Source organism: Palaemon carinicauda, chromosome 23, assembly GCF_036898095.1.
Source record: "Palaemon carinicauda isolate YSFRI2023 chromosome 23, ASM3689809v2, whole genome shotgun sequence".
NCBI classification, from domain to species: domain Eukaryota; kingdom Metazoa; phylum Arthropoda; class Malacostraca; order Decapoda; family Palaemonidae; genus Palaemon; species Palaemon carinicauda.
In genome coordinates, this window is record NC_090747.1 from 91,380,179 (window position 1) to 91,390,178 (window position 10,000).

General features: G+C 36.1%; 1 protein-coding gene across 2 annotated transcripts in view; it reads right to left on the reverse strand.

The window, feature by feature from the left end:
• LOC137617233 (afadin- and alpha-actinin-binding protein B-like) overlaps window positions 1-10,000 on the reverse strand; it is a 402,814-nt gene that overhangs the window by 221,481 nt on the left and 171,333 nt on the right. The window lies entirely within an intron of this gene.

Genomic DNA, 10,000 nt, shown 5'->3' on the forward strand with positions numbered 1-10,000 from the left:
CTTCTAGGAGATGGACACTCCAAAATCAAACCAATGTTCTCTAGTCTTGGGTAGTTCCATAGCCTCTGTACCATAGTCTTCCACTGTCTTGGAATAGAGTTCTCTTGTTTGCAGGTACACTCGTGCATGCTATTCTATCTTATTTCTCATCCCCTGGTTGTTGTTTTTTCAAGTTTTTATTGTTTATACACGAAATATGTTGTTATATTTTAAAAAACCATTTTATTCTAGCCGTTCATTACTTCTCTTGTAGTTTATTTATTTCCTTATTTCCATTCCTACCTGCGAAATTTCCCCTGTTGGAGCCCTTAGGCTTAAAGCATCCCTCTATTCCAACTGGGCTTGTAGCTTAGCTACTACTACTACTACTACTACTAATAATAATTATAATAATAATAATAATAATAATATTCTATGTGTCGTCATGTGACAACTCTGAACCATGTGCTGTGGATTAGCTTACATTATGAAACTAATGAAATGAATCTTCTCATTACGAATTCTTACCTGTACAAAACAGGTGTGTGTGTGTGTGTGTGTGTCTCGCAATGGTCAGCTAACACAATACCCCGCCTATACACATGTTTAATCATAATAATGAGGATAAATGTGCATAGGGTTGACGGAGGGAATAACATTTACCTGAGGCTGAATGGGTAACACAAGTATTTTACTCAAAGGATAATTACTAATTACGTTTCGAAATCAACCAGATAGACATAAAGGTGCTGGTTACAAGAGCAATCTCCCTTAATAAAGAGCAAGTGCATGTCTACGTCTATATATATATATATATATATATATATATATATATATATATATATATATATATATATATATATACAATTTTGAGATATGCAATACAGCAATACGTAGACTATAGAAATGCACTTTTGATGGTATTCGTCAACTGAAACAGCCTTTGATAGTGTGCACTGGCCAATCTTATGTATAGTCCTGCATTATTATGGAGTTCCTCTAAAATATGTAAATTTGATTAATCTGTTCATGAGCATAGTAAGTGCAAAGTTAATATTAATGGGGTACTATCAAATCAATTTCCAGTGAACAACGGACTCCAAGGGAATGTGTTGTCACCTATGTTGTTTATCTTCCTCGTGGACTTTTAATGCGCAGAACAGTTGGAGATGGTGGAGAAGGAATGGACTGGATTGGTAGTAGGAAATTAGCTGACCTAGGATATGCTGATGATGTTGTCCTTATTATCAGAACACCACTGGATTTGCAATGCTTGCTTGCCAGAATGCATGAAATACCACAAGAGGTTCGGCTCAAGATAAATAAAAGAAAGACTGAGATGATAAGAATGGAATATGCAATGGAAGATGAAACATCACTGGAAGTAGAAAGAATTAATGAGGTAGAATCTTTTAAATATTTAGGAACTATGATCTCTAATAGAGGGTCATTAGAATTGGAGTTTAGTGAAAGATAAAAAAAAAAAAACTCAGATTATGGCAAGGTTAAGTAAAATTGGGATATAAAATTGCCTGAAATTACATATAAAAATCAGGCTATATATTAGTTTAGTGAGATCTGTGGCCTGATTGGTAACGTCTCAACCTGGTGTTTGCCAGTCGAGGGTTCGAGTCCCGCTCAGACTCGTTAGTGCCATTAGTGTCTGCAACCTTACCATCCTTGTGAGCTAAGATTGGGGGGTTTGGGGGAACCTATAAGTCTATCTGCCGAGTCATCAGCAGCCACTGCCTGGCCCTCCCTGGTCCTAGCCTGGGTGGAGAGGAGGCTTGGGCGCTGATCATATAATATGTGGTCAGTCTCTAGGGCATTGTCCTGATTGCTAGGGCAATGTCACTGTCCCTTGCCTCTGCTATTCATGAGTGACCTTTAAACCTTTAAAGTATGGAAAGGAGTCATGGTATGACAATGAAACAATCTCCAACAGATTTATTAGATTTTAGAACAAAGTCCTCAGAAGAATATTGGGAGTTAAATGGCAAGACAGGATTAGAAATGAAACTATAAGAGAGATAACTAGGGTGCCAAATGTGGATGAGATCATGGTGAGGGATAGATTGATATGCTTTGGACATGCTCTTTGCACTCCCCAAGAGAGATTAGTTCACCAAACTTTTAACTGGACTCCACAAGGCACTAGAAGAGTTGGAAGACCCAGGCCTACATGACTGAGTACTATGAAGCGTGAAGTAAGATATGATGAATGGAGAAGTATTAAATTAAAAGCTCAAGATAGAGACGACTGGAGAAATCTAACCATGGCCCTTTGCGTCATTAGCCGTAGGAAGACATGATGATGATACAGTTTATATATATATATATATATATATATATATATATATATATATATATATATATATATATACTTTATATACATATATTTATATATTTCTTTCCTGTTACGCTCAGGGCGAGAGGGAGCATTCATACCCAGGTGAGAGGGATACCCTCGAGAGATACACTCGGAAACCACACTCTATCACAAATTGCTGAACAAGCAGGTTGTAATTAGAAAATGGAGAGGGGTTGCATTTGCATGCGTGTGCAGATGTGGCCACTTTTCTCTTTGTAAGTGTAAAAGGGACTCTTTAACTATGGTAAGCAGCTGTACTAGGAGAAGGACACTCCAAAATCAAACCATTGTTCTCTAATCTTGGGTTCTGCCATAGCCTCTGTACCATGGTTCCTCCACTGTCTTGGATTAGAGTTCTCTTGCTTGTGGGTATACTAGAGCACACTATTCTCTATCTTATTTTCTCTTCCTCTTGTTTTGTTAAGGTTTTTTATAGTTTACATAGGAGATATTTATTTCAATCTTGTTGCTCTTCTTAAAATATTTTATTTTTCTTTGTTTCCTTTCCTCACAGCTATTTTCCATGTTGGAGCCCCTGGGCTTTTAGCATCCTGCTTTACCAATTAGAGTTGTAGTTTAGCAAGTACTACTACTACTACTACTACTACTACTACTACTACTACTACTAATAATAATAATAATAATAATAATAATATTAATAATGATGATAATAATAATAATAATTATAATGTGATTTCTGACGGCTCGGGTGCACTGATTGTTTAAGAAACACTGGAAATTGTATGTTATTCTCATGTTGAATATCTAGCAATAAGTGACACGAATAAAACGAAACTGAGGCAGGGAAATATAAAAAAAAAAATTAAATAAATAAATAAAAAATGGTAGTTTTATTCCTAATCTTCTAATTAATAAAATTCTATCTGTAATAATTTTCATATAAGGATTAATATAAATATAAAATCTGTTACAGCCTTTGAAATACCAGGAAGAATGTATGGAATTTAGGATAAAAGGGTCAACTGCTCGGTTAAAATCCTCAGCAGGATGGAAGAAAGGAGGCCTCGTTAGAGATAAGGGTTGAAGGGAAGCTGCAAACACCCTTTGGAAATCAAGAAGCGGTGCACTGTAGGCATTTCACCTCTAGGCCATATTAGATAATGATCATAGTATAAATTGTATATCGGTACAACAGGATTTAATAATTGAATCTCAATTACGTAAGTATACGGTGTTGCAATAATCATAAAAAACGTTCAAAGTGAGTATGGAGAAAAACGTATAATCAAAGAAAATGGAATTAAAGGAAAACTTAACGAAAATATCCCCCCCCTGAAAAATACAATTATTATTATTATCATTAATTGCTAAGCTACAACCCTAGTTAGAAAAGCAGGATGCTATAAGCTCAGGGGCCCCACCAGGGAAAATAGCCTAGTGAGGAAAGGAAACAAGTAAAAGAATATTTTAAGAATAGTAACATCAAAATAAATCATTCCTATATAAACTATAAAAACTTCAACAAAACAAGAAGAAGAGCAATTAGATGGCATAGTGTGTCCAAGAGTACTCTCAAGCAAGAGAACTCTAACCCAAGACAGTGGAAGACCATGGTACAGAGATTATGGCACTACCCGAGACTAGAGGACAATGATTTGATTTTGGAGTATCCTTCTCCTACAGCAGAAGAGCTGCTTACCACAGCTAAAGAGTCTCTAAGATGAAAGTAGCCACTGAACAATTACAGTGCAGTCATTACCCCTTGGGTGAAGAAGAATTGTTTGGTAATCTCAGAGGTGTCAAGTGTATGAATACAGAGTAGAATCTGTAAAGAATATGCCAGACTATTCGGTCTATGTGTCGGCAAAGGAAAAGTGAACTTAACTAGAGAAGAGAAGGATCCCATGTAGTACCGTCTGGCCAGTCAAAGGACCCCATAGCTCTCTAGAGGTAGTATCTCAACGGATGGCTGGTGCCCTGGCTAACTTACTTACTAGTTAAGCTATAATCCTAGTTGGAAAAGCAGGATGTTCTATGCCCAAGGGTCCCAAAAGGGAAAAATAGCCCATTGAGCAAAGGAAACCAGGAAATAAACTATAAAAGAAGTAATGAACAACTAAAATTAAATATTCTAAGAACTAACAACGTTAAAATAAATCTTTCAAATGTAAACAATGAAAAATTAACTAAAAGAACAAGAGGAAGAAAATTAAGATAGAATAGTGTACCTGAGTGTACCCTCAAGAAAGAGAACTCTACCCTAAGACATTGGAAGACCAAGGTACAGAAGCTGTGGCACTACCAAAAACTAAGATAATAAAGCAGCCCTTCTAGGACACTCAAAAATCAAATCACTGTTCTCTAGTCTTGGGTAGTGCCATAGCCTCTGTGCTATGGTTTTCCACTGTCTTGGGCTAGAGTTCTCTTGTTTGAAGGTACACTTGGGCACACTATTTTATCTTACTTCTCTTCCTTTGGGTTTTTTGGAGTTTTTACTATTAATATATATGAAAAATTTATTTTGGTGTTGTTATTGTTCTAAAAATATTTTATCATTATTCATAACTTCTCTTATAGTTTATTTCCTTATTTCCTTTCTTCACTGGGCTATTTTTCCCTGTTGGAGCCCTAGGGCTTATAGCATCCTGCTTTTCCAACTAGGATTGTGGGTTAGCTTGTAGTAGTAGTAGTAGTAGTAGTAATAAATTACACACACACACACACACACACACACATATATATATATATATATATATATATATATATATATATATATATATATATATGTATGTATATATGTATATATATATATACTTAATTCCTGTCACGCTGGGCGGCAACTACTTGCTAAGCTAAATTTCCCACAAATTTCCCTAACTGCCGTGTTGTAGTTAAGAGAAGGGGAGAGGATGGGAAGGGTTGAATCCGTGTGTGTGCATGGGCAGTATTCATAAAGAAAAGGATATGCTTATACTTGCAAAATATGAAGGAAATCCTTCTACTTGTATTCATAAACATTTCAAGCAAAAACTTCTACTTTTAGAGCAAAAGCATATCCTTATAATCACATAAAAGTAAATGGTTATACATAAAAAAGACCCTTTACTTCATATAAAGAGCATAGGCTATGCTTCGAAAAGGCTGAGTCTGGTCAGTAGCAGACTGCAGTTCGAAGAGAAAGGTTGTTCTGTCCGATTCTCAGCACGATGGCAGATTTTGTGGATGTGAGGCATGTTAAACAATACATGCCCCGTTTACCCACACTTGATCAGGATTTCAAGATGTTATTCAGTTTTGAAGAACAAAATGTACAGTGGCTTGCGGACAGATATCTCGATGAAATATCAAGGTTAAGCCATAACTTGGTGATATGTATTTTACATTTGCTTTTGCATGTATAAACAGTTGGGAGAATACGAAGGCTGCTGTATTTAGGGATGTATGTATGTACAAACAGTATACTGTATATGTATGTATGTACAAACAGTATACTGTATATGTATGTATGTATATATATATATATATATATATATATATATATATGTATATATATATGGGTGTGTGTGCGTGTGTGTACAGTACATGCAAATATACTGTATTCATATAATATATAAATATAGTATGTATGTATGTGTATATATATATATATATAATTTATATATATATATATGTATATGTATATATATACATGTATATGTATATATATATATATATATATATGTATATGTATGTATGTATATTTATATATATATATATATCATATATGTATATGTATGTCTATATATATATATATATATATGTATATGTATGTCTATATATATATATATATATATATATATATATATATATATATATATGTATATATGTATATGATGTATGTATATGTGTATATATATATATGTACAGTATATATATACATCGCATAAATATACATATATACAGAATATTCATATACTGCAAAAGCTTATATACATGCATGTATATACACATATATAAACTATATATATGTATATATATATGTATATATGTATATATATATATATATATATATATATATATATACACACACATATATATATATATATATATATATATATATATATATATATATATATATATATATCGATTCGTACCAGAAATAGATTGTTCTAAATCCCCAACCTGAAATAATTTAGCTGAAACCAACTATTTCAATTCGGTTTGCTTTAAACCTCAATTACCCTTCGCCCTTCGTCTGGGTATCTTAAAGTTTCCTTCAAACTACAAAGTTAAGCGTTTAGAGTCTTCAAAACTTTTCAACTCAAATCCATAAATCAAATCACGTAGTTTATTATTATTATTATTATTATTATTATTATTATTATTATTATTATTATTATCATTATTATTATTATTGTTGTTGTTATAAAACAAGAATGGAATTTTTCGCGAGTCCTAAACGAATTCGGAAGAAAATCTTCTCGGATTTCCAAATGGCTTCAGAAGAAATAGCCATTGACTTAGCATGGAATTCTGAATGCCTCCAGAACGGAATCGGAAGAAAACTTTCCCGGATTTCCAAGTGGGTTCAGAAGGAATAGCCATAGACTTAGCATGGAATTCTGAATGCCTCCTGAACGGAATCTCAGATCGGTTTCGGAAGAAAACTTTCCCGAATTTCCAAAAGTCTTCAAAGGACATAGCCGTATACTTAATATGGATTTCTGAATGACTCCAGAACTGAAATTTCCAGAAGCAGTCCTGAACGACTCCTCCCCGAGCTTCAAATGACTTCTGAAGACCTGATCTTCACTTTTTCAAACGTAGCATGCAATACCTCACATGAACTGTATGTAGCTGGCGAAATCTAAACAAGGAATTACGCGTCAATAGGAGTAAGAGGAAATGAGTTGATGACTGGGAGAAGGATTTCACTTAACTCACAGAGATCGCGTTCTGGCGGAATAGGAAGCTGACGGTAAGAATTATGTGTTACGTCTTCGGAACACCATCAACTACAGATGGTTTTGGTTGCTGCCGAAGTTGCCGATCATTCGTTTTATATCGGCCGACCTATAGAAAGACACGGGATCTTCCGTTGACAGCTGAGCTTTGAAGATCATAATGTATGCGCCTTGAAGGATCCTTTGCTTGGGTTTTTGCGACGATGTCTTATTAAAGGAGACTCTTGGAAAAAGTACGAGGCTTTGTATCGGTGCAAAAACGGATTGCGGGAATGAGGATAGAGGCAGAATGGTTCAACTGAACGGTGAGTGACGTGTAGTTCTTCAACAGGATTGTCCCAAAATTCGCCATTGAAGTAAGAACATATCCAGACGACATTGGTAAATATATTATGTTGCTCGTCATTTACTTTGGCATGATAGTGTATGCGGAGAAATCGATAGTATTCATCTCTTTACTCATTGCCCAGATAGGTAAAGAATAAATGCCTTCGATTTCCCTGAGGAATCTGACGAAGTGAGGACTCGCGGCACTGAAATCTCTTTTGAAATCTAGAAGGACACTGACGAACTAAGGAAAAGAGACAATGAAATCTCGAAAGAAACAGATAATCTAATGAAAGAAGATCTTGAAAACTAGAAGACAGGAGAGAACAGCGAAGAGGAGCCTCTAATGCCAGAGGTAAGACACCTAAAAATAGAGAGCCTCTAATGCTAGAAGTAAGGCACCTCAAAGTATATATTGAAGACCCTCTAATGCTAAAAGTATGGAACCTAATAATATATGTCAAAGAACTTCTAATGCTAGAAGTGTGGGAGCTAAAGAGAGAGGTCAAAGAATTTCTAATGTTAGAGGTGTGGGGGCTATAAAGAGAGGTCAAAGAACTTCTAATGCTTGAGGTAAGGGAGCTGAAAAAGAGGACAAAGAACTTCTAATGCTAGAGGTGTGGGAGCTAAAAAGAGATCAAAGAACTTCTAATGCTAGAGTTGTGGGAGCTAAAAAGAGGTCAAAGAACTTCTAATGCTAGAGGTGTGGGAGCTAAAAAGAGGTCAAAGAACTTCTAATGCTAGAGGTGTGGGAGCTAAAAAGAGGTCAAAGAACTTCTAATGCTAGAGGTGTGGGAGCTAAAAAGAGGTCAAAGAACTTCTAATGCTAGAGGTGTGGGAGCTAAAAAGAGGACAAAGAACTTCTAATGCAAGGGGTGTGGGAGCTAAAGAGTCAAAGAACTTCTAATGCTAGAGGTGTGGGAGCTAAAAAGAAGTCAAAGAACCTCTAATGCTAGAGGTATGGGAGCTAAAAAGAGGTCAAAGAACTTCTAATGCAAGGGGTGTGGGAGCTAAAAAGAGGTCAAAGAACTTCTAATGCAAGGGGTGTGGGAGCTAAAAAGAGGTCAAAGAACTTCTAATGCAAGGGGTGGGGGCGCTAAAAAGAGGTCAAAGAACTTCTAATGCAAGGGGTGGAGGAGCAAAAAAGAGGTCAAAGAACTTCTAATGCAAGGGGTGTGGGAGCTAAAAAGAGGTCCAAGAACTTCTAATGCAAGGGGTGTGGGAGCTAAAAAGAGGTCAAAGAACTTCTAATGCAAGTGGTGTGGGAGCTAAAAAGAGGTCAAAGAACTTCTAATGCAAGGGGTGTGGGAGCTAAAAAGAGGTCAAAGAACTTCTAATGCAAGGGGTGTGGGAGCTAAAAAGAGGTCAAAGAACTTCTAATGCAAGGGGTGGAGGAGCAAAAAAGAGGTCAAAGAACTTCTAATGCAAGGGGTGTGGGAGCTAAAAAGAGGTCAAAGAACTTCTAATGCAAGGGGTGTGAGAGCTAAAAAGATGTCAAAGAACTTCTAAAACAAGGGGTGTGGGAGATAAAAAGAGGTCAAAGAACTTCTAATGCAAGGGGTGTGGGAGCTAAAAAGAGGTCAAAGAACTTCTAATGCAAGGGGTGTGGGAGCTAAAAAGAGGTCAAAGAAATTCTAATGCAAGGGGTGTGGGAGCTAAAAAGAGGTCAAAGAATTTCTAATGCAAGGGGTGTGGGAGCTAAAAAGAGGTCAAAGAACTTTTAATGCAAGGGGTGGGAGCGCTAAAAAGAGGTCAAATAACTTCTAATGCAAGGGGTGGGAGAGTTAAAAAGAGGTCAAAGAACTTCTAATGCAAGGGGTGGGGGAGCTAAAAAGAGGTCAAAGAACTTCTAATGCAAGGGGTGGGGGAGCTAAAGAGTTAAAAAAAAAACTAATGCAAGGGGTGTTGGAGCTTAAAAGAGGTCAAAGAACTTCTAATGCAAGGGGTGGGGGAGCTAAAAAGAGGTCAAAGAACTTCTAATGCAAGGGGTGTGGGAGCTAAAAAGATGTCAAAGAACTTCTAATGCAAGGAGTGGGGCAGCTAAAAAGGGGTCAAAGAACGTCTAATGCAAGGGGTGGGGGATAGATGTCGCCAGCGAGGCTTTGGGGAAGGCGCGGCGGCGTCTGTTTTCTTTCTGATGCGTAAACTTAATTAAATACAAGTAAAAACAGGGCATTAAATACGTATAATAAATACTAAACTTTCTTAACTTGACAGCACAAATGAAATCTTACAAATTCCAACATGTAACTAAGCGCTCCCGAAATAAGAGTCAACCTTTTACTTCTGCTTGGAGGATATCCTCGCAAGTAAAAGGTAATCATTATGAATATGGAAAGAAAGATTTGCTTATACTTCTACCTTTTGCTTCAGAGAATTACCCTGTACTTCTTCCTTATGCTTACAAGGATATCCTTCA